We start from the raw sequence: 26,013 nt of genomic DNA on the forward strand, positions 1-26,013 counted from the left end.
GCCATGAGAATCAAAACTTGTCCTATCACATATACTCAATCCTTTACCTGGAAATACCACCCCTCTAGTTCAACCAACAGAAACATGTAGTCTACTCTAAGAGAAATAGGGGAAGGCCCTCATCTCCTAAACTCATATATAAGAAGGCTATGGATTATGTTGCTAATAATGAAAATGTGACTACAGGTGTCTTATAAATAATAACATAAAAATCATTGTCTTTCATGTGTTGATTATCCCATGGTGTTCAAAGCCTTAATCTCTTCATCATTCAAAAAGAGGTATCTCACTTGAAGAGTTAGGCTGCTTTGCATCTACCCAGCATCTAGAACCAATTTCATCTTCTTAGCTTAGCTGCAAATGAACTCCCTTAGGTGTTTGGTAGCAATGTAGCCAGTAGTTAAAGACTAGGAATCCCTGAAGTGGGTAAAAGTGCAGGCTGTTATCTGGAGGTGTAAGTGCATGTTTTGGAGGGAGATTGCATCTCATTCTGGGCACTGGGAGGCACATTTAAGAAATCCCAAATCAGAATAGTATCATCATGGGAGCTGCTGATGATTTGAAACTCATCAAACTGAAGCTGAAACACATGACCAGAATGTTCCACCAACATGCACAATCACAAAGTGCTTGCTGGTCTGCAGGGGTAAAGAGCAGCTTGCAAGTTCCAAACTTTAATTTTCCCATTATATGCCCTGCTGACAATCCTCTTGTTATCAAAGTGGATGCAATGGACCAATTCTTCACGCCCCTTCAGGACTCTCACACAGGTGCCACATTCAATATCCCATAGCCTAATGATATTATCTGATGATCCACTAACAACTAGCTGATCCCTGGACAGGAGTTAGGCAATGCCTCACTTGTGCCCATTCAGAGTACAAATTCACAGGTACTCATGCCTCACACTTTGATGGTTCTGTCACCAGAGGCACACATGATTACTTATCATCAAAGTCTACCACATTGACAGTAGTGTGGTGGCCAACCAGGACATGGCATAAACTGACATCAGTGGCAGAAGCCATGTCCCACATGGTGATGGAGTGGTCCTTGGAACAGGTCACCATGAGTCCATTGCTAAAGTGTAAGTGCAATAGAGCCTCACTGTGGTGGATCAGTGTATTCAGAACTTCACCTGTGTTCACATCTCAGACTCTTACTATAGAGACTGAAGAACCAGTTACAATGACATGTTCATCACACTGGAGACAAAGGACAGTGTCCCATTAACATTTTCAAACATTCCAAGCTGGTTTTATCCCAAATATTAATAGAATTATGTCACAGGCCACTGATAATTTTTTCATCACCATACTGTAAACAGTAGACACCTTTATTATTTTCAGAGTGTCCTGAATCCTCTGCAAGTTGTGTCATCCACACCACCAATTAGATTCTGTAGTCTCTATATCCTGGATAATCTTTGGGTATAATGACCTACAAAATGAATTTGGAGGGCCATCTGTGAGTCTGTTGTTAAACAGGTACTGATCCCACCCTCTTTTTTCCTGAAAGTCCCTTCCATAGAGGGTCTGTGCATGCAATTCATTCAATCAACTTCTTCCAAAGCATTCCTTCTGAGATCACTCATTGCCATTCTTTACAAATAAGCACTGCTGCACACAGAGACCTGGAATCCAGGTAGGAAAGAATGTTTTCTGCTATGTGATCTAAGCCTTGCTCTGGTAAAGCAGTAATAAAGTCCTGCTGCAACATGGGTCTCAGGTAAGAGTTAATATGTCCATGCTGATAGTGACATATTCATGAAATAAAAGGTTCCACAAATTCCACTTGATCTGATTCAGAGCACTGGTAAAAATATTTAATACACAAGTCTTTTTTCTTTTTGATAGTTTCCATCTGATGGCCTCTTTCTGGAGATGATCACAGATGATGTTCCATTAATTATCTGGAAAATATTTTGTATTTCAGATACACAAATCCAGAATGAATGTGTGTATTCTCTTTCAGACTAGTCTGAGGAAAGACAGAAGTCAAGCATTTTCCAAGATTCTTTCTGTTTATTATATCCAGCTTTCTTCAACAAAATGCCAAAAATACACTCCGGCAACATGACCTCAATTGTCTTGTCCTCATTCACTGAGTCAGGCTCCATGGTGGCCCCAGTGGCCCTGCCTCACTCTCCCCATACAGCAGTGAATGGATCTGGTGGAGGAGGTGACAGCAGATGCAACAGAGGCCTAAAGTGTTCTTTTAAATCAATTAGGGAAAAATGATAATCAGTAATAGAAAAATGGGGTAATGAAATAAAGGGTTAATAGAAAAAAAATACAAATGGGAAGTGAAAAAAATTTAGCTTTATTAATGAAATAAATGCAAATTAGAATAGTAAAAAAATAGGTATCTCTAACTTCTACTGCATGTGGATTTTGGTCTTCTCATGCACATAAATATTGTGCAAATCTCAGATTTATGAATTTTTCATTTACACTCTAACTTAGGTCTTCCAAGACCTATCCATGCCCTCTGGACCCTCACTCTATTCCTGCTCTATCCTTCCCTGGCCTTTTGTATGCACTTGCTGTAAATCATCTTAGTTAAACTCCTTAGGGTTCTGGAAAGACCACTCTCTCAACCCCTTTGACACCGATTTTCAGAACTTTCTCTAGTGGATTTGGATAGTGTGCAAGATTGAAACTGTTTGGACCCCCAGAAGAGCCACAGTCTTTAATTCAGTCTTGTTGGGTGAGATTTTTGATTGTTTTTTTTTTTTTCCCAGGAGGTGTGATCACATCTATTCACTCACCAGAGTCCTTTAGATAGCTGAGATCCCACACAGACCCAGAAACTTGAGTTGTTGGAGATGCAAATAAATGTGTATTTGAAGATGCTAAAATGAGAGATGAAGCATAGAGTTTGTACCAAAGATGCTAAGAGAGCACCCCCAGATGCCTAGAGAGAAATGCCCTGGAAAAGCAAGCAAGGAAGCACAGGAGAGGAGAGAGAGAAACTACAAGAGACAGAAGCCCAGAGACATTTTGGAGACAGCTATTTTGAAACCAGAACCAAGGTGCAAAGGAAGAGCAGACTCCAGCCATGTGCCTTTCTAGCTGACAGAGGTGTTCTGGATACCATCCACCATTCTTTGGTGAAGGTATCCTGTTTTAGATGCTTTAGTTTGGACACTTTGGTGGCCTTAGAACTGCAAATTTGTAACCTAATGAATCCCATTTATAAAAGCCAATCCAGGGAGGCTTCTGGAAGATGGCAGTTTGGAGAGAAAGGGCAAAAACAACTCCATGAAAAACACTAGATAAAAGACAGAAAGTGATCCAGAACAGCAGTTTCAGTGATGCACCAGCTGGACAAGGTCTTCTAAATCCACAGGGACCATGCACTTGGTAAAACTGGGAATCTGCATTCTGAAACAAGTGAGTGAGCCTGCTGGATAACCAGCAGCCATGCTGCAGTCTCATGAAACTGTGGTTGGCATTTGGTGTTGGACTAGTTTTAAAACCCAAAAGTAGCTGCAGATATGGCAGAAAGAACTGCACAGTGAAGCATGGCAGGAACTACATCCCCACAACCCGTGGGCATGCATCAATATCTGGTTGGACAATAGCTTTTCAGGACCCACTGCTAGTTATCTTAGAGCTAGGAAGGCAGAGACTTAGCAAAAAGGGGAAATTAATCATACCCCATACAGCCATCTGGTCATCTGGCCAGCACCAAAGCCCACAGCTGCTCCAAACAATCTGGCACAATGGGAAGTGTTTCAAGCAGCATGTGCACATGCCACAATATCTGGTATGGATGATAGCCTTTTGCAAACCCACAGCTATTTGTCCCAGAGCTAGGAAGGCAGAGGTGTGCAAAAAGGAAGAAATTAACATGCCACATAGATCCATCCTTTAAGCAGGCTGGGAAAACACATATATGGCCCTGTGGCCCAGGACTTCCCTTGGGGGATTATGCTCACTTTTGATATAGCACAATCTTCCCTCAGCAGAGGCCCTGAGGGGGGCATGGCTTGGAAGAAGGACCCACTCAGAAGTGCCAGGGACCACACACCAATACCAAGGACTTCTGGTTCAGTGGCAGAGACAAACTGTAGTGAGACTCAACTGAAGGTTTAGACTCACAACAGCTTTAAATCTCAAAAAAACACTTGGGAGATTTGATTATTAAAGCTGCCCTCCCTCCCTAACCACTCAGACACATGCCGCACATTCAGGGTGGGCAGCAACAAGTACACATGCATACTTGGTGCACCAATTGGACTCCCATAAGATTCAGACCCCACTCACCACAAAGACAAGGTTGGAGAAGACTGGCTTGAGGGGAATAGGTGGCTCATGGATGTCACAAGCTGGTTAGAGAAAGTCTATGCCACTAAGATGTAGATCTGATAAATTAGGGATAAGTGTTTGTATAAGTCTACATATCCTAAAATAACCCAATCAAGTTAAGCAAATGCCAAGAGGCCAAAAAACAACAGAAAATATTAAAGCATATGAAGCAGATGATATGGATAACCCAAACCCAAACATCCAAATCAAAAGATCAGAGGAAAAACATTACTTGGAGTAATTAACAAAGAACTAAAGACAAACAATGAGAGCATGGGACAGGATATAAAGGACATGAAGAAGACCCTAGAAGAGCATAAAGAAGAAATTTCAAGAGTAAATAATAAAATAGTCAATCATATGTAAATAAAAGAAACTGTTGACCAAAGTAAAAAGATTCTGGATACTGACAGCACAAGACTAGATGAAGCTGAACATCAAATCAGTGACCTCAAATAAGAGAGAATGGAAAGAGAAAGAACAAAAGAAAGAATGGGGAAAAAATTGAAAACATTGACGTGGACCTCAGGGATATGATAGATAATATAAAACTTCCAAACATGAGTCATTGGTTTTCCAGAAGGGGAAGAGAAGGGTAAAGGTTTGGAAAGATTACTCAAAGAAATTTTGGGGGTAAACTTCCCAAACCTCCTAAACAACATAAATACACAAATCATAAATGCCCAGCAAACTCCAAATAGAATAAATCCAAATAAACCCACTCCCACACATATTCTGATCAGACTGTTAATTACTGAAGAAGAGCAAGTTCTGAAAGCAGCAAGAGAAAAGCAATTCACCACTTACAAAGGAAACAGCATAAGACTAAGTAGTGACCACTCAGTGGGCACCGTGGAGGTGAGAAGGCAATGACATGACATATTTAAAATTCTGAGAGAGAAAAATTGCCAACCAAAAATTCCTTACCCAGAAAAGCTCTCCTTCAAATTTGAGGAAGAGCTTAAACTTTTGACAAACAAACAAATGCTGAGGGAATTTGCTAACAAGAGACCTGCCCTACTTAATACAATACTGACAGAGAAACAAAGAAAGGAGAGCAAGATACAGAGAAAGTTTCAGTATAAAGAGATTCATTATGGGTATATTAACTGTAAAAGGGAAAAATATATCTGACAACATAAGCCAGAGGAGAGGATGGCTGATTCAAGATATGTCTTCACAGTAATAATGTTGAATGTAAATGGATTAAACTCCCCAATTAAAAGATATAGATTGGCAGAATTGAAAAAAAATATGAACCATCAATATGTTGCATGCAAGAGACTCATCTTAGGCATAGGGACACAAAGAATTTGAAAGTGAAAGGGTGGAAATAAAGAAACACATGAAAAAATGTTCAGGTTCACTAGCTATCAGAGAGATGCAAAGTAAGACCACAATGAGATATCTCACACACAATTGGAAGGGCTGCCATTAAACAAACAGTTAACTACAAATGTTGGAGAGAATGTGGAGAAATTGTAACTCTTATTCATTGTTTGTGGGACTGTATAATGTTTCAGCTACTCTGGAAAACACTCTGGCAGATCCTCAGAAAACTAGATATCAAGTTACCCTTCAATCCAGCAATTGCACTTCTCAGTATATACCTGCAAGATCTGGAAGCAGTGACATGAACAGATATCTGCATGCCAATGTTCATAGCAGCATTATTCACAATTGCCAAGAGATGGAAACAACCCAAATGTCCTTCAACAGATGAATGGATGAATAAAATGTGATATATATACACAAGATGGAATACCCCATGGCAGTAAGAAAGAACAATGTCATGAATCATATGACAACATGGATGAACCTTGAAGACATAATGCTGAGTGAAATAAACCAGGCACAGAAAGAAATATTATATGCTACCACTAATGTGAACATTGAGAAATATTAAACAAATGGTTTATAATGTAGAATGTAGGGGACCTAATGATAGAGAGCAATTAGTAAAGGGGGAATGATAAAGTAATAAGAACAGATAAGTTATTTGGGGTAAATTTAACATTCTAGGAATGCCCAGGAAAGACTGTTAATTTCTGGTGGGTATGGTAGGAACAAGTTTATGGAAATGTTGCTATCTTAGGTTATCTCTCTTTCTTATTCCTTTGCTGGGTTATAGCCTGTATGTTTTCTTGGATAGAATAGTAACATGTTGGAAGTAAAGTAGTTATTTTATGTTAGTTGTCTTTTTCTTATTCCCTTGTTTTGGTTTGTTTTAAATATTTTTATATTGTATGTTTTAAAAATATTTTGATATAGTTAATAGATAATTTAAAAAAAATGAAAAATATGCAGAGCCCCCTGAGGAACTGGGGGAGAATGCAGGGGTGTTGGTTTTCCCCACCTTGAAGATAGCTGATGTGCTCACAGACATTGGGGACTGGCAGTCTGATGTGCCAAGAACTCTATTACAGGACTTGCCCTTGGGAAGACTGTTACTGCAAAGGAGAGGCTAGGTTTGCTTATAACTGTGCCTAAGTGTTTCCTGAGTTCCTCTTTGTTGCTCAGATGTGGCCCTCTCTCTCTAGCTAAGCCAACTTGGCAGGTGAAATCACTGCCCTCTCCCCTTTGTGGGATCTGACACCCAGGGGTATACATCTCCCTGGCAACATAAATTTGACTCCTGTGGAGGAATATAGACCCAGCATTGTGAGATGGAAAACATCTTGACCAAAATGGGGATGTGAAATGAAATGAAATAAGTTTCAGTGATGGAGAGATTCCAAAAGGAGCTGAGGTCACTCTGGTGGGGACTCTTATGCACAATGTAGATAACCCTTTTTAGGTTTTAATGAATTCAAGTAGTATGAAATACCTGAAACTATCAAATTACAACCTGGAAACCTTGAATGTTGAAGATGATTATATAACAATGTAGCTTGAGGGGTGACAGTGTGATTGGGAAAGCCATGTGGATCACAATCCCCTCTGTCCAGTGTATGGATGGATGAGTAGGAAAATGGGGGCAAAAAAACTAACGGAAGAATGGGAGAGACAATTTGTGTGTTCTGTTTTTACTCTTGTTTTATATATTCTTGCTTTCACTTTTTCTGGTACAAGGAAAATGTTAAAAAAAATTGGTCAGGGTGATGAATAAACAACTATATTATGGTAGTGTGATCAATTAATTATATACTTTGTATGACTGTATAGTATGTGAAATAAATCTTAGTAATTTTTTTTAAGAAACAAATATCTACCATTCAAATTCAAAATGATTTCATGATAGGGTTAATAAATTCAAATACTACCTTCATATGGAGGTATCAGTGATGTCCATACATCAAATCAATTCTTTAAATCTCCTTTGTAAGGAAGTAAGAGGAACACATGGTCATAATATTTATGTCATCTCCCACAGTCCTCAGAAGTGAGGAAGTTCAGAAAATATAGAATTAATGGGTATGTCAGGATATCCAGTTGCTCCATCTGATAATTTCATAAAATGGTTGCTGTAGTACTGCCCCATATTAATCTTCATTTGTGGGAACACCCCTGCATTTCTCTTTCTCTCTTTATATATGGTATGTGTGTTTGCATGTGTATCTGTTTGTGTGTGTGTGTGAAAGCATTAATCTTCATAGCCAGTAAAGTTTTCCCTAAAACACTGTTAAGAATGTATTTCATGGACAAATGGTGATAATTTGTCATAAACAATGGTAGGCTTAATTCACCAATTTGTATCCAAGAGCCAGAAAAAAAGAGAATAAACTGTGTATTATATGTGATGCTATTGATGTTTATCTGTATTTGTTTACTTAATTTTCATAATAATTCTATTTATGATTTACAAAGTTAACAAATTACATGACCACAGACTCAGAAATTTCAGAAAATTTTAATATTATGACAAAATTACATGGTAGAAAATTACACAGCTAGACTTAGAAGTTTTCTCTGCTTTTCCCCAAGTGTAAATTCCTGGAGTTTTATATAGCACACACAGGTTTTTACATGGAATGTCCCTCTCACATCAAACATCAGAGTTCCGACTCTGGGACTACAACCTGATCTCCTAGTTTCTCCACAAAAATACTCCCTATCCCCAGATTCTCATACTACATGGAAATGTATACTGCACCAGCCCCTCTCAACAAACATCATTTGCTAGGTCTCATTTTTACTGCCCAGTTTACTCCAGAGTTTGTAATTTCAACAGATACTACCAAGGCAAACATTATGTCCCTATGACTGTTTACAACATTTACCAACCAAAACCTCAGTCTTCAATGACTTCAAATACCTGTAATTATCCCTGACTACACCTTATACAATACATGAGTAAGATACTGATCCAGGAATAAGCACAGATTCACAAGTTCTAGAGGTTTTCAAATATACCTGGGAACTGTACTATGTCTTGCTAATTAGATCATTCCTGCATACTCTATAACTACTCCAAACCATCTCCATACCTTGTGAATCTCATGCACTCTATCATTTACCCTCATTTTTAAGAGATGAAATTACCTCCTCCTAAGCAGATTGAAATGTAATTTGTGAAATTACACTATAATACCATAATATTTTCAAGTATCCCTGAATGCATACACATTATTAGTTACTCCATCTCTCCTATTAAATAGAAAAGTCATGGTACCTCTGGCCAAGTCCAATGTCTCCAATTGATCACAATCTCAGGTTTTGTTGTGCACTGTATTATTGATTATAAAGTAAATTGCCTTTATCAGAAACCTCTTGCTCTCTTCACAATGTCCTCATTTAGGTTCATTTTTTACTCTTCCATTTTGAAAAAAATAAAAACAAGGCAAATCTACTGTGTATGCATTTTCTCTCAAGTTCCAACTCTCCAGATCTTCCCTTGACAAACTGAAAGTGCACCTATCATGGCCTCACATTCATCTCACTCTTCGACTCACAAAAATCAAGGCTGCTGCCCTCACTAATTACTAATGATCTACCCATAAATAAATACTTACTTGGAACAACATTATTGGACCACAATATCCTTTTTAGGACTTACTTTTTCCTTTCTTTTTCTATCACATCTCCAGATTGTATTCAAACTACTCTAGACACTTCCCCATGTCTGCTGCAAAGAACTCCTCCAAGAACACTATTAGAACATCTTGAAACTAAATCCTATCTCCCTTCTCTCCTCATTTGATGTGCTGTACTGGTCTGTTCTCACATTTATTCAATTTCATTAATTTCTTCTATTGATATTTCTAAACTGAAAGTTAGAAAACACTTTTCTGGATTCCATTTCAGAACTATCATGGCTACTTGCTTAATTGTGTGCACCTAAAATGAAATATATCACAAGATATTATCTTCCTAATAGCCAAAATATAAGTATTACCTCTCCCCCTGTCTCTAATCTTTGTTAAATTCTTCAATAGGCATTCAGTGATTCATCTTTTACATGTCCTCTTGAAATCACCAAGCCTAATTAAACATTGCTATTGTCTCCACCGAAGACTATTTTCACCCATTGCCACCTCAATCCACAAGCATACCTTCTCATACTACACTCATCTCTTTTCAATTTTAGTTTAAATGAAAATTCCTCAGAAATTCTTTTAATGAACAATGATAAAGTTATCTTTGTCCTCCCTCTCCCACTTTATTACAATCCTATTACTCCTTCAGGCAAGTCTTCAATTTGCCAGTATGAAAATGATCTATCAATGTATACCTTCATACAACTACCTGTTTATGGTCTCTCTCCCCTACTGATCTAAATGCAGAAAAATTAAAATGCTGAATGTTAAGATCTGGCAAGATTCATTTATACCACTAGGGATATATTTTAAATACAGAGAAATATCAAGTTATAACCTCCTAACTTACCCTCAGAATGTCTGTCCAAAACACCTAAGTCAGATTAAATGATGTTCTTCTGACTAAATTTTAATTTATGAAAAAAGGGAGGTCTGATCATCTGGGCAAAAATTCTCCCCAATAGTCACCAGAATTCAAATTAAATTAGGAGAGAAAAACAATCAAATTCTTTGTTCCTGTTTGCTAATGCTGCCATTATGCCAAATAACAGAAATGGATTGGCTTTTATAAATGAGGTTAATTTGGTGACAAATTTCCAGTTCAAAAATTAAAAATGCATCCATGCAAGGGCATCAACAAGGGGGTACCTTCACTGAAAAAAGGCTGTTATCACTGGGAAAACTCTGTTACCCCTGAATCATGTGGATGGCACCTGCTCACTCCCAGGTTGCATTACAAAATGGCATAGTCCAAAATGTCTCTTGGCTTAGCTTCTCATAGCAAACTCTGGGCTAACATCTCTGAAGCATCAGCAAAATCTGTTTTCAGTGACTGTCTCTAAAACGTCTCTCTCAGCTACAGCACTGAGATCTTTCTTAGCTCTTATAGGGCTCCAGTAAGCCATTCAAGACCTGCACTATATGGGTGGGGACATATCTCCATGGAAATAATCTAAACAATGTTATCACCTAGATTTTGGTGGGTCAAATTTCCATGGAAAAAACAAATCCAAAATTTCCCACTAAATCAACATTAATACATCAGCCCCCACAAAATTGCATTAAACATAGCTTCTCTGGAGGACATAATATATCCACACTGGCACATTCCACAACCTGAAACCAAGAAAAGCATGACCTTTCCATACATAAAGTACATTCATCCCATTGCATCACAGAAACTTAAATCCTTTCAGTAACCATAAGTACAAGATCTCATCAAAATCAGTCACAGGAGTTGTCATGTCCTAAAACAAAATTCCTCTCTAGCTGTGGTCCTGTGAAACTCAGAACAAGTTATCTGCTGCCAATATAAAAAGGAGGAACACCCATAGCATACAGGTTCCTATTGCCATAGGGAAAAACTGAAAGGAAAACAGGGTCCACAAGACCAAAACAGTTTCTAAAGCCCTCAGGAAAATATCATTAGAATTCAAATTATGAGTCACTTATACAATAATGTTGTATCCTTGGGGCTTCAGAAACCAGGAGCACTAACTTTTCCAAAGATTTATGCAGAAGCCCCTTTTTCTCCAAATACTAGGATGGGTGTTCAAACATATCCACACATTGGGAAGACCACCTTCTACCTGGTCCCATTTTCTTCCAACATCAATGTGCAGCATGAAATCTGCCTCTCCAGGGCCAATGCTCTGCCATCTCCAAATAGTGAGGTGGTGGCCAGTTTCACCCAATCTGTGTGGAATGTGTTTCCCCAAATCTGAATCTTAGGTGGCAGCCCAGTTCCTGAGCACCAAGGCAGAGAGCCTGCTTCCTAATTCTTGGGCACAATGACCCTTTCCATATGCATTGGCTGCTCTATTCTCCTTGCCTGAGATTTCTTGACTCCAGATCACAATTTCCATGATTTTCCTTCAAGAATATTTTCCTTCAATTTGTCCCAGTTCCATTCCCTCCACTCCAGACTGCCAGTGATTACAGTTATAGAGATCTTGCAAAAATTGTTGGCTTGGCATGAAGCATGCAAGGGGTAAAATCATTAGACTATATGACATTCCACAAATCCTATCTGATAACCACATCTCCAATCCCAGCTTGTATTGAAATGGTGGTTTGGTTCCATGTTTGGTTAAATCCTCATGTAGGGCTGTAGCTTCTGAGATCTAACTTTTTGGAAGCCAGAATTTTCCAAACTATCAGTTTCTGTTTTTGTAGTACCTAGGAGTACATTTCTCAGCTTAACTCTCTCCTCTTGCATTTTACTATATGCTGCAAAGAGAAACTGGGCTACATCTTTGACATGCAGTTTGGAGATCTCTGGAGCTATGCATTCCAGGTTGTCACTTTCAAATTCTGCTTTCCATTGGACACCAGGACCCAATCTTGCCAAATTCTCTGCCACTTTGGAACAAAGATCACCTTTCTGCCAGAATGTGACATCATACTCAACATTTCTGTTCAAAGTCTCATCAGAACTTTCTCTAGAGTCCATATTCCTACCATCAGTTTCTTCAAAGCCTACTAGGCCTTTTCTATCAAGCTCCTCACAACTCTTCCAGAATCTTCCCCTTATCCATGCAAAAAGCCTTTCCAAAATGTTTGGTATTTGCAAAGGCAACAAAATCCCTCTCATCTGGTAAAAAAAAATCTATTCCATTATGCTAAACCTGCTGTTTGGAAAAATGCCAGAAATGTACTGGCTTTTATAAAGGGGGTTTATTTGGCTACAAATTCCAATTCTAAAGCCAAAAATGTACCTATGCTATGGTATCAACAAGGGTGTACCTTCACTGAAGAAAGGCTGTTAGCATCCAAAAAACTCTGTTTGCTCCAAGGACACATGGATGGCAACTGCTCACTCCCAGGTTGCATTTCTAAATGTCATTCTCCAAAATGTCTCTTGGCTTAACTTCTCATGGAAAACCCTGGGCTAGTATCTCCAAAGCATCAGCAAAAGTCTGCTTTCAGTGGTTGTGTCTAAAATTCTCTCATCAGCAGCACTGAGCTCCTTCTGTCTGAGCTGTTATAGGGAGGGCTCCAGGAAACTAATCAAGACCAGTGCTATATGGATGGGCCCACATCATCAAGGAAATAATCTAAAGAGAGTTATCACCTAGAGCTGGGTGGGTCACATTTCCATAGAAACAACCAAAGCCAAATTTTCCCATGGAATCAACATTAATAGTTCAGCCCCAGCAAGACTGCATTGAACATGGCTCCTCTGGGGGACATAATAAATCCAAACTGGCACATTCCACACCATGGACCCCAGCAATACATCATCTAACCATGCACAAAATACATTTATCACATCACATCACAGAAACTTAAATCCTTTCAGTGATAATAGGCAAGTAAAAGATCCCATCAAATTCAGTCACAGGTGTTGTCTTGTCCTAAAGCAAAATTCCCCTCTAGCTGTGGACCTGTGAAACTTAGAACAAGTTATCTGCTGCCAGTATAAAAAGGAGGAGCAGTCATAGGAAAAAGGTTCACAGTGCCATAGGTAGAAACTGAAAGGAAAACAGGGTTCACAAGAACAAAAGTTTCTAAAACCTCAGGGAAATCTTCATTATATTGCAACATCTGAGACTCATTTAAGTAATGATATTGTATCCTTGGGGCTAGAGAGAACAGGAATCCAACCTATTCCAAAGACTTATGCAGAAGTGTTATTTATCCAAACACAAGGATGAATGCTCAAACATACCCATGCACTGGGAAGACCACCTTCTACATGGCCCCACCTTCCAAAAACATCAGGGTGCAGCATGGAATCTGCCTCTCCAGGGCAAATATTCCACCCTCTCCAAATAGTGGGGTGGTGGCTAGTTTCTCCCAAATCCCTGTGGAATGTGCTCCCCCCACTCTGAGACCTTAGATGGCAGTGCATTTCCTGAGCACTGAGGTGGAAAACCTACACACTAATTCTTGGGTACACTTACCCTTTCCATATGAATTGGTTACCCTCCTTATCACCTTGCATGAGATTTCTTGACTCCAGAACTCAACTTCCATGGTTCTCCTTAAAGAATATTTTCCTTCAATTTGTCCCAACTATATTCTTTCCAGGGCAGACTGGCAGTGATTCCAGTAACACAGTTCTCACAAAAAAAGTGTAGGCTGGCTGTGGAGAATGCAGGGGTATTCGCCTACCCCACCTCCATGGTTGCTAACATGACCACAGACATAGGAGACTGGTGGTTTGATGGGTTGAGCCCTCTACCACAGGTTTTACCCTTGGGAAGATGGTTGCTGCAAAGGAGAGGCTAGGCCTCCCTATGGTTGTGCCTAAGAGCCTCCTCCCGAATGCCTCTTTGTTGCTCAGATGTGGCCCTCTCTCTCTGGCTAAGCCAACTTGAAAGGTGAAATCACTGCCCTCCCCCCTACATGGGATCAGACACCCAGGGGAGTGAATCTCCCTGGCAACATGGAATATGACTTCTGGGGAGGAATGTAGACCTGGCATCGTGGGACAGAGAACATCTTCTTGATCAAAAGGGGGATGTGAAAGGAAATGAAATAAGCTTCAGTAGCAGAGAGATTCCAAAAGGAGCCGAGAGGTCACTCTGGTGGGCACTCTTACGCACACTTTAGACAACCCTTTTTAGGTTCTAAAGAATTGGGGTAGCTGGTGGTGGATACCTGAAACTATCAAACTACAGCCCAGAACCCATGAATCTCGAAGATAATTGTATAAAAATGTAGCTTATGAGGGGTGACAATGGGATTGGGAAAGCCATAAGGACCACACTCCACTTTGTCTAGTTTATGGATGGATGAGTAGAAAAATAGGGGAAGGAAACAAACAGACAAAGGTACCCAGTGTTCTTTTTTACTTCAATTGCTCTTTTTCACTCTAATTATTATTCTTGTTATTTTTGTGTGTGTGCTAATGAAGGTGTCAGGGATTGATTTAGGTGATGAATGTACAACTATGTAATGGTACTGTAAACAATCGAAAGTACGATTTATTTTGTATGACTGCATGGTATGTGAATATATCTCAATAAAATGAAGATAAAAAAAAAGTGTAGGCTGGGCATGAAGCATACAAGGGTAAAAAACAGACAATAGGATTTTCCATAAATCTTATCTGGATAACAACATCTCCAATCCTGGATTGTACTGAAATGGTGATTGGGTTCCATGTTTGGTCAAATCCTTATGTAGGGCTGCAGCTTCTGTGGTCTAACTTTTTGAAGCCAGAATATTCCAAGCTATCAGTTTCTGCTTTCTATGCACCAAAGAGTTTATTTTTTCAGTGTATTGCTCTTCTCCTGCATTTTGTTATAAGCTGCAAGAAGAAACCAGGCTACATGTTATAAAAGTAGTTTGAGATCTCTTGTGCTATGTATCCCAGGTTGCCACTTTCAGATTCTGCTTTCCATCTGGCACCAGGCCTCAATCTTGCCAAATTCTCTGCCACTTTGAAACAAGGATTGCTTTTCTGCCAGAATGCAACATCATATTCAACATTTCTGTTCAAAGTCTCATCAGAACTATCTTCAGAGTTTATATTCCTGCTATCAGTTTCTCTGAAGCCATCTAGGCCTTTTCTATCAAGTGCCTCACAATTCTTCCAGAATCTTCCCCTTATCCATGTAAAAAGCCATTCCAAAATGTTTGGTATTTACAAAGTCAGCAAAACCCCTCTTCTCTGGTAACAAAGTCTATTCAAATTTGCTAATGTTGCTGTTATGGAAAATACCAGAAATGGATTGGCTTTTACAAAGGGGGTTTATTGGGCTGCAAATTACCAGTTCTAAGGTCATAATAGTGTCCATGCAAAAGTATCCACAATGGTGTACCTTCCCTGAAGAAAGGCTGCGGGCATCCATAAAACCTCTTTGCTCAGAAGACATGTGTTTGGCATATGCTTGATCCCACTTTCGACTTAAAATGTGGTTCTCCAAAATATCCCTGGTCTTAGGTTCTTGGCATAAACTCTGGGCTGCTATCTTCTAAACATCAGCAAAATCTGCTGTCAGCAGCTGTCTCTAAAATGTCTCTCTTAGCTGCAGCATAGAGCTCCTTCTCTCTGAGCTCTTATATGTCTCCAGGAAACTAATCAAAACTGGTGCTTTATGCGTGGAACCAAACATTCATGGAAATAATCAGAGTTACCACCTACAGTAGGCCGGGTCACACTTCCATGGAAACAACCAAATCCATATTTTCCCACTTACTCAACATTAATCAGCCCCCACAATATTGCATTAAACATGGCTTCCCAGGGTACATGATGTATCTAAACTGTGACATTCCACACCATGGACACCAGAAAAATATCTTTCCATACACCAAATGCATTCATCCCATCCCATCACAGCAACTTACATCTTTCAATAAAAATATGCAAATACAGAAGGGGCAAGATGGCAGAGTGGTGAGGTGTGTTTTAGTTACCACTCTGGGACAGTTGGTAGAAAGCCAGGAACTACCTGGAACAGACACCACAGAGGAATTTGAGCTTGGGCATGCTTCATACAACACTCACAGATGTGCAGAGCAGCTGAGATCAGCAAAATCTGTGAGTTCTTGTGGCCAGGGTGCCTGCACCCCTCCTGGCCAGGCACAGTCCCAAGGGAGGAGGGGCCTTCAATGCTGGGAACCAGGAGGGAGAACTGTACTTGGAGCTCTGATTGAAAATTTCAAGCTCCTGAAAAAAAATCTCCAACCATTAAGGGACTGAGACCAGAACTGGAGCAGTCAGCCTGGTGGAGAATCAAGTATTTAAGAATAAACTTACCCAAGGACACAAAAAACATGTTTAAAGAAAACTACAAGAAATTGCTAAAAGAAATTGAACAGAACCTAAAAACATGGAAGAACCTGCCTTGTTCATGGATTGGAAGACTAAATATAATTAAGATGTTAACTCTACCTAAACTGATTTATAGATTCAATGCAATACTAATTAAAATCTCAACAACTTACTTTGCAGAAATAGAAAAACCAATAACCAAATTTATTTGGAAGGGCAAGGTGTCCTGAATAGCCAAAAATATCTTGAGAAAGAGGAACAAAGTGGGAGGTGTCACACTACCTGACTTTGAAGCATATTACAATTCTACAGTGTTCAAAACAGCATGGTGCTGGCATAAGGACAGAGATACTGAGCAATGGAATCAAATTGAGTGTTCAGAAATACACTCTCACATCTATAGACAACTGATCATTGATAAGGCATTCAAGCCAAAGCAAATGGGACAGGGCAGTCTCTTCAATAAATGGTGTTTGGAGAACTGGATATCCATTTCCAAAGGAATGGATATTATATGAAAATTAACTCCAATTAGATCAAAGACCTAAACATAAGTGCTAAGACTCTTAGAAGAATATGTAGGGCAATATTTAAAGATCTTGTGAAAGGAGGTGGTTTCCTAGACCTTACACCTAAAGGGCAAGTAACCAAAAAACAAATAGACAAATGGGATCTCCTCAAAATCAAACACCTTTGTACATCAAAGGACTATGTTAGAAAAGCAAAAAGGCAGCCTACACAATGGTAGACAATATTTGGAACCACATATCAGATAAGGGTTTAATATCCAGAATATATAAAGGAGTCCTAGAACCTAACAACAGAAAGGCAAACAACCCAATTAAAAAATGGGCAAAAGACATGGACAGACACTTTTCCAAAGAGAAATACAAATGGCTCAAAAACATATGAAAAAAATGCTCAACTTCACTGTCTATTAGGGAAATGCAAATCAAAACCACAATGAGATATCATCTGATACCTACCAGAGTGGCCATTACACAAACAACAGAAAATTACAAGTGCTAGAAAGGATGTGGAGAAACAGACAATTATTCATTGCTGGTGGGAAGGTAGAATGGTGCAACCACTCTGGAAGACAATTTGGGGGTTTCCTTAGGAAGCTAAGTATAGATCTGCCATATGACCCAGCTATTCCATTGGTAGGTATATACTCAAAGGACCTGAAAGTTAAGACACAAATGGACATTTGTAAACTGATGTTTATTGTGGCATTATTCATGATTGCCAAGAGATGGAAACAGCCCAAATGTCCAGCAACAGATGAGTGGATAAACAAACTGGTATATACACATGATGGACTATTATGTAGCTGTAAGATAGAACAAAGACATGAAAAATATAATGAGTTGGATGAACCTTGAGGACATTATGTTGAGGGAAGTTAGCCAGAAATAAAAGGACAAATACTGTATGATGACACTAATATGAGCTAACATTAAGGAGCAAATTTTGAGAGTTAAAAGCTGATAAAAGAGGCTACCAGGAACTAGAAAGAGAGTAGAGATTGGGCATTTGATGCTGAAGGACTACAGAATATTCAGCAGGATTGATTGTATATATCCAGAAAAAGATATCATAATAATGTGTGAAGGCAGCACATTTTAAACATACTGAACAAAAATATCTGTGACTGAAGCTGAAGGTGGGGCTAGGGGAGTGTATGACACCAGAGGTAATGATGGATGATGGAGATGGACTGTGTAACTTGGCAAAACCTGGAGTGGCCAATGACTTGCTAAATGTAGAAATATAAAATGTTTTTACCTGTGGTAGAACAAATGGAGGTCAACCTTGCTGAATGTTGTAAAAGGGATGGTATTTGGGAAAAAAAAACATAGCCAAAGCACACTGGAGTCTGTAATTGGTAGTGACATTGTAATGTGCTTCCATTGGATGTGGCAAAGGCAATGTAGCAAAGTTGAGTGTATACGAGAGGGGGATGTGGGGGAGGTATATGGGATTCTTGGTCATGGTGTTGTTTTCTCTCCTTACTATTGTATTGTATGGCATTTTATTTTTCTTTTTACTATCATTTTATTATTCACCAAAAAGCTTTTTCTTGCTAATCAATATGTTCAAGTGCTGATTGTGGTGATAAATCTACAGATATATGATACCACCAACAACTAACACTACATTGTGGATAATTGTATGGCATGTGAATATATCTCTATAAAATTATAGGAAAAATATAAATATGGGTAAAAGTGCTGGAGAGAACATTGAGGGAGGGATGTGCCCATTTACTTTTGATGGGGAGGTGGAATGGTATAGCCTTTCTGGAGGTCAGTGTGTGGTTCCACAGGAAGCTGGGTGTGTGGGGCCATGAGGTCCTGCAGCCTCATTATGGAGTGTGTACTTGGAATAGTTGAGAGTGGGGATGGATGGACATTTGTACACTGGAATTTTAACATTCTTTCATCAACTGTAACAAATGTACTGTACCAATACTATGAGTCAGTAATGGAGGGGGATGTTCAGGGGTATGGGAGGATTTGAGTTTTCTTTTTTTGTGTCTTTATTTTTCTGGAGTAATGAAAATGTACTAAAAATGGGAAAAAAATGTAATTGTGGTGATGGATGCACATCTGTATGATGGTACCATGGGCAAGTGATTGCACACTTTGGCTCTTTGGATAATTGTACGGTATGTGAAAAATGTCAATAAAATTAAATTAAAAAGGAAAAAGAAGAGCTACATAGGCCATGATGCTAGCTGCATCTGAGACACACATTTTGAAGATAGACACTAGGATCTTACACTGACATTTTGAGGAATGCCATTCTGAAATGCAACCTGGGAGCAAGCAGATCCCAGTCACATGCCTTCCCAGCTAACAGGTTTTCAGACACCATGGTCAACCTTCAGTGAAGGTACTCTGTTGTTGATACCTTACTCTGGATAATTTATGGACTTAAGGCTGTAAGTTTGTAACCAAATAAACTTCCTTTATAGAAGCTAAAATAAAAGAATATGACATTATGAAATGTTCTGAATTGTTTTAAATGGATATTGTAAAACTTAGACCATTTATTTATTTGCAGATTGGCAGGTAGCAGGAGGATCACTACACAGTAAAGTTTACCTGGGGTAAGTAGAATATTGCATAGGTGCTCTCATCCCATACAATATAAAATCAAATTTTATTACTTTAATGCATACACTTGAAGAAGGCAGTTTTCAAACTGAAGAATCATTATGGTAATTTTTCATTTTTTATCCATACTTCCTTATAATATTTAAAATAAAGTTAATCAATGTTTCAAAATATTCAGATGTGAATAATATGGTGTGTGGATGAATCACAAACAAATGCTTTATAGTCTTTCATTAATGCTATGAGAAATCACTGGAATTACACCCAAAATATAAGGGGATCATATACATATTTTATTTTTATGACAAGGATTCATTTACTCACTTTGTGTCACTTGAATATATAGCACAGAAGTTGGCAAAGAGAAGATAAGTTGATATTCTAATTATTAATGAAATATCAACAGATAATAAAATATCCAATTCTTAAGATAAACAGAATCCATCATAATTAAATTATTTAAACCATTTAAGTTAGTATTCTGTATATTGAAAATTTTTCTGCAAGGAGAGCCCTCTGGTCCCTCCCTGTTTGGTTGGCACCAGTTTCACTAAGTGTTGTCATCCAATCAGTCTGCACTTTCATTAACAATTATCCATTCTGCTTAAAACTTCTGGGAGTGAGTTTTTCAATTCAATGAATAATATAGAATACATTAATCTCATTTTTTTAATACTATCCCATCAGTGTTCTCTATTCCAATTTTATAAAACAAAATAGAGCAGGAGAGAAGTGGGGTGATTCATGGAGGGGGATGAAGAGTAGGAAAAGAAGAGAATGACATAAAACACTCACAATACTGTTTTTTCTTACACTGGAGAGGCAAGGCAGGACTTCTGTTAAAGATCCAGTCATGTTTTAGGTGCAGACAAGGATGAGTGGGCACCTAGGATGATGAAGACCATGGCAGGAATCATTCCATTTTATAACCAGGCCATCTTTGTTCAGTTTTAGTTTAAAATGTATGGAAGCAATGACACTAGAGAAAACCCCTGAGTATGTAACACTTGGCATAAAATGAAGCAATCAACACAAGTACACATTCACCAAAAGAAGGCCAATGGCATCAGGAAAAACCTTGTTAGCTGGAAAGGCATGGGGCTGGCATCTGCTGATCCCAGGTCATGTTCCAGCTCCACTCTTGGCTCCTGTATGTTCTTTAAGATACATCTTCAAAGTATACCACTTGGCTCCAGATGCACTGAGATCCTTCTGTTGGTCAGCTCTTTTATATGGCTCCAGTGATTTAATTAAGACACATGCTGAATGGGAGGGGTAAATACCTCCATGGAAATGATCCAATCAAAGGTCTGTCCCACAGTTGAGTCAGAAATATGAAAATACATGGAAACACTCAATTATTAGGTTCCAACCAAACCAACCCTAATACAAGATTGCATCAAAGAACATGGTGTTTTGGGGGACATAATATATCCAAACTAACACAGTCATCAAAATCATTTTTTGAACCTAAACAAACGTCATATTCATGGACACTCTGAACCAGGACCAGCAACCTGCAAAGACCACATACTATATATGAGATGATTTAAATGAAAAGGCTATGCTTTGAATAAAATAATCAAATATATGGCTGATTTGCCCCCTCCTCTCCCTGAAAGCATGTCCTATTCTTACTCCGGGCCTTTTCACCTAATCCCCCTGATAACAAGCAGAATTTAGAATAAGGAGACCAGACTGAAATATAAGTTTTTCCACAGCACCATGGGCTTGGGCAAGTAAACTTCACATTCAATGATTTTTACACTCTATTACTGAAAACAATGTTTTAGAGTTTTCCATGCATTTTGCATGTATTTGTTATGTTTTATCCTCATTTTTTTTGTTTCTGATTCTCTGCAAATTTACTTTTACATTTCTTTTTCCAAATATGTTTCCTAGTATATAAATAATAAAATTGATTTTTCTATTAAAAAGAGGAATAACATTTGGGGCATCTCTTACAATATTAAGAGTTGCCAGTACAATTCAATACAATAAACACACCCATCTCTGGAAATAGCTTGCCATGCAATGATTCTGTAGGAATATATGCACATCCTTGAAGACCAGAGTGGCCTGGAAGGAATGGAGATCCAGGCTGTTGACAGATACAGATTGAATTTGTTCCCAAGGTTGTATCAGCAAACAGACAAACTAGAAGGGAGAAGTGGGAGAAATACACCATTCCCACGATTTCATGTAAAAAGAATGGCTACCTTAACTACAAGGGCAGCACACCAAGACATTCTTAAAAGAATTTTTTCCTTATAAAGTCTCTATCTGATTGTGGTATCAGAGTGCAAATGGCAAAATAAAATGAGCTGGGGAGTTGTTCCTCATTTACTTTCCAGAAGAGATTACATAGAATTGATAGTACATCAATGTTAATTAAATATTGGGTAGAATTTACCAGTGAAACCATCTGGGCCTGAAGTTTTCTTTTCTGGAACGTTTTTCACTACAAACTCAATGTCCTCAACCAATACAGGTCTATTCACTGTTTCCTCAGTGAACTTTGGCAGTTTCCACCTTCAAATTAATTTGTCTATTTCTTCTAAGTTGTTAACTATAGGCCATGAAATTGAGGTTTCTAAATGATCCTTGAGACCGCCATGACTGAGGCCAAGATACCCTACCCACAGGAACCATTCTGGGCCACTGGCCCCTAACCCTCAGCACCTGCCCTCAAACCATGCACACAAGGGGAGTGCCTGCCATGGATAGCAGAGGCCTTCACTACCTTCCCTGTCATGACAGATTTGAGACAAGGGAACATCCCTTCCCTTGGCACATGGGAACCACACTCCAGGCTTCTCATTCACTCCAGACCCCAGGACACAATACCCACCCAGCCAGCCTCACACCCCTTTGAGGATGATGGTGGTGTGTGGGTGGGGAGTGCTGTCAGGAAACCAAGTGGCTCCATGAGCTGCCTCTGCATGGCCATTCTACAGACAGTGCAAAGGGAAACCATCAAGCAGCCTGGGAAACAGAGAAACAGACAGATGCAACACAGGGTCCCATAAGTTTTCCTGCAGTGGCTGGCAGATCCAGATGGAAGGCACCCAAGAGAGACCATGGTGGATTCCACGGTGGCAGCACCACACATCTGGGCCCACCTTGGCTGATTCCCATCAGGAGGGCAGTGCCTTCCACTCTGGGCCCAGTGCTAGCATGAGCTCCTGGCTCAGTTCACCAGAGTCTCTTTTCATGAGTCATCTTTCCTTGGGAACTGGCCAGCAACTGACCCAGAATGACCATGTCCATGTCCTTAGGTTTGGGATCCAGCCCATCTGGCAGCACCCTAGGCTTCCTAGCCTGTTGGTATGGGAGGGGAGAGGAATGAGTCACTGGCTCTCAGGCTCCTTAGTGGCAAGTGGATGGAGCCAGACTGACCAAAGGGACCAGGGATTCACTCTAGCCATGGTGAGGTTTGTGGAGGGACAGCTCAGGCCTGGGAGATCTGAGAAGCACACTCTGTCCCCACCCCCAATTGATACCCTATTGGGAGTAGGAACCCAGTAGGATGCCTTTGGCAAGTCTTGGAAACAGAGCCCATCATCTTCCCATGACCCTGGGCCACATATTTTTGGGAGCTTTGTGACCAGCCGGGTCAGAATCCTCAGTAGCCTGGAGGCCTAGTGGATGTGGTGCCAGGTGGGGGTGGGCAGGGGAAGAGTGAGTGCTAGAGGAGCTCTGGGGTGGCCAGGCAGGACCCACCACAAGGCTGCCAAAGACAAGTGCACGGCAGCTTCTGTGTTCCAAGGGCCTTAGCAGGGAACCTGCCCACAGGCTGCCCAGGAGCCTGAAGTGTGTATGACACTCCACCCACTTTCCTGCAGAGATGCAGCCACCAGTGCAGGGAGTGTGTGTGGCATGCAAGCAGGTCTCAGGCTTTCTCCTCACCCTGGTCTGCCCTGGTGCCCTCTGTCCAGTCCACTACTCTTGCAAGGCAGAGCCAGATGAACAGGGTCACAGCTTTCTGCCCCAGAGTTAGGGGACTGGAGAAAGCAGATTCTGGGCATGTGTGGGCAGATAGGGTTTTAACAGGGTTGTGCAGGGTGACTGGGTGATGTTAGGGTTAGTGGAGTCCATCTAGGGACTGAACTGGGTAGGGCAGTGCTGTCCTGCACTGGTGGTCCTTGGTACAGCTATACTGCCTGAATGTGCTGGTTCTTTTCTGATCCTGGAAGCTAATCAGGTTCAAGCCTGGTTATTATCTGGATAGGAGGCCATGTGGGAATACTGGGTGCTGTAGGCTTTTGCATCATATTGAGTACCCTTGGCTCCCTTGCTACTTCTTTTGGCCACTGCCCAGACCATGGCTTCTCCCCATGAATACCTGGAGCCCTCCTGCCACAGGTGAATACCTCCATGGACACCCACTGCCCTAGCTCCTGCCATTCCAGCACAGGCAGGCAGATGGCTGCAACCTGGTACATCCCTATGTCTAGCAACCCAGAAGAAACCCAGGCCTGACATGGGCTGGGCTCAGACCACTCCTAGGGCCAAGGTCAACACCCCTTACCCTCTAGACACATTCTCAGCCATCCACCCCTGTTCATTTACAGCTGCATTCAAACCCTGCACACCATGGGCACACCCAACCTGGACTTTGCCGTCTTCCCTGTCACATTAGGGATGAGGTGAGGGAACATAAATTACTTTGCCACCTGGGCCACACTATCCAGACTTCCCATTCACTCTGGGTCCCAGAGTATAGGACACACCCAGCCACCTCTCCGGCACCTTTGAGTACAATCAGGGACCTCTGCTCTCCAGAAACCACATGGGGCATTCAGCCCCTCCCAGACCTCTCTGCAGAGGAAGAGAAACCTACAAAAACCTCAGGAAATAGACAGACACATTCCAGGTGTCCACTGGTCTTCCCACTTATCCACCCCAGCTGGCTAATCTGCTGTTATCCCTATCCTGGTGTCAGAATCCCTTCTCTGAAATGCTATTTCCACAAAGTTTTTGACCAGCTCTTTTTGATTATCCTTTACAATCCATGTGTTGCTCCTGTATTTATTTTATGTTACTGGATATTTGTTCAATTCTTATTGAGTATTATTAAATTCCTATTGTATAATTGTGGTAATAGTCCAATGAGCTGTTAGTGCCCAGACCAAGTTTATGCAGAGCTCTGGGGAGGTTGGGGGGGTTGCTACCAAGAGAGTGAAAAACACCCCAGGTATAGAAGCAGACACAGGTGTGTTGGGACTTATGGACAGGAGAGCTTCTCTGGTGGTGGCTGATCTGCCATGAGGAATAGCAGAACAGGGGTGGCAGGCTGTTAATATGTGATATTAGAACAACACATTAAATATAGCATGAGGATGTTGGGTCCCTAATACATTCATTAAAGGGACCTAAAACCTGATGTTTTACTAAGATTATTGTTAATAAGACTAAGATATGATCAATGCTTCTTTTACCCCATGGTTATATTCTTCCCCCTCCTGGGAGATTGTTTACCTTCTTGACCTCTGTCCTTGGCTAAAGAAGGCTTCTTACCAGCATTTAGGAGGGGCCATATCTTGGGAACCATGTGATTAGAGAGCAATTTCTTTCTTTCCTTCTCCTTATCAGACCCTCATTTCACATCCTTTTATGCTTGTGTGTGTATATATATATATATATATATATATATATATATATATGTTTTAAAAGAAACTTCAGTGCCCTAGGAGATATTGTGTAGCTTGTGCCTTGTTTCCTCCACGGACATATTTCCCATCTGTCCTTGACTCTTGGTCATTTCACTCCATAGGATTCATACATTTTAAGTAGTTAATATAGTCTAGTTTAGTTAAATATTCAAATATTCCTGCAATTATATGTCATTAACATCCACAATCACCACAGTCATTCATGAATTATACATGCCCACCAAATCTGAGGACTGGGAAGCTCCCTGTGCCTGTGTGGAACCCTGGGCCCTGCCTCTGCATTTCTAGTCAGTGAACAGTGTGCCAGATATGTGTATAAGGGGTGGGCCCTAGGCCTGCTTATGCCATTTGTCCTGCCTTCTCACCTCTCTCCAAATTGTTTCATGTCTCTCCTTCCTGTTGAGTACTGTCTTCTGGTTTCTTTTTCCTCATCCTGCTGTCTGGGCACTTTGTGGCAGTCTGCCTTTGAACCCTCTATGTTCCCTCAGCAAACCTGACATTCTGCATGTCTGAATCTCATGTCTGCCCGATGGCATCCACTTCTGCAGGTCTAGAGGAGCTGTGGTTCATAGAGGAGGCCCCGAGGTGGCACATGCACAGTGAGCATTTTCTCAGCAATTTGGATGGGCAGCTGGCATGGCTGGTGCAGGTGGGGCTGCCAGGCTGTGGAGACCCAGGGACTGGACCCCTCCCCTCCAT

At 40.4% G+C, this 26,013-nt stretch overlaps 1 protein-coding gene and 1 pseudogene across 1 annotated transcript in view; both read right to left on the reverse strand.

Moving 5' to 3' along the window:
- Positions 1-26,013, reverse strand: part of LOC119533089 (putative zinc finger protein 705E) — a 244,432-nt gene that overhangs the window by 201,173 nt on the left and 17,246 nt on the right. The gene's annotated exons all lie outside the window — the stretch shown is intronic.
- Positions 11-24,084, reverse strand: LOC119533091 (annotated as a pseudogene).

Source organism: Choloepus didactylus, chromosome 4 (assembly GCF_015220235.1).
Source record: "Choloepus didactylus isolate mChoDid1 chromosome 4, mChoDid1.pri, whole genome shotgun sequence".
Lineage (NCBI taxonomy): Eukaryota > Metazoa > Chordata > Mammalia > Pilosa > Megalonychidae > Choloepus > Choloepus didactylus.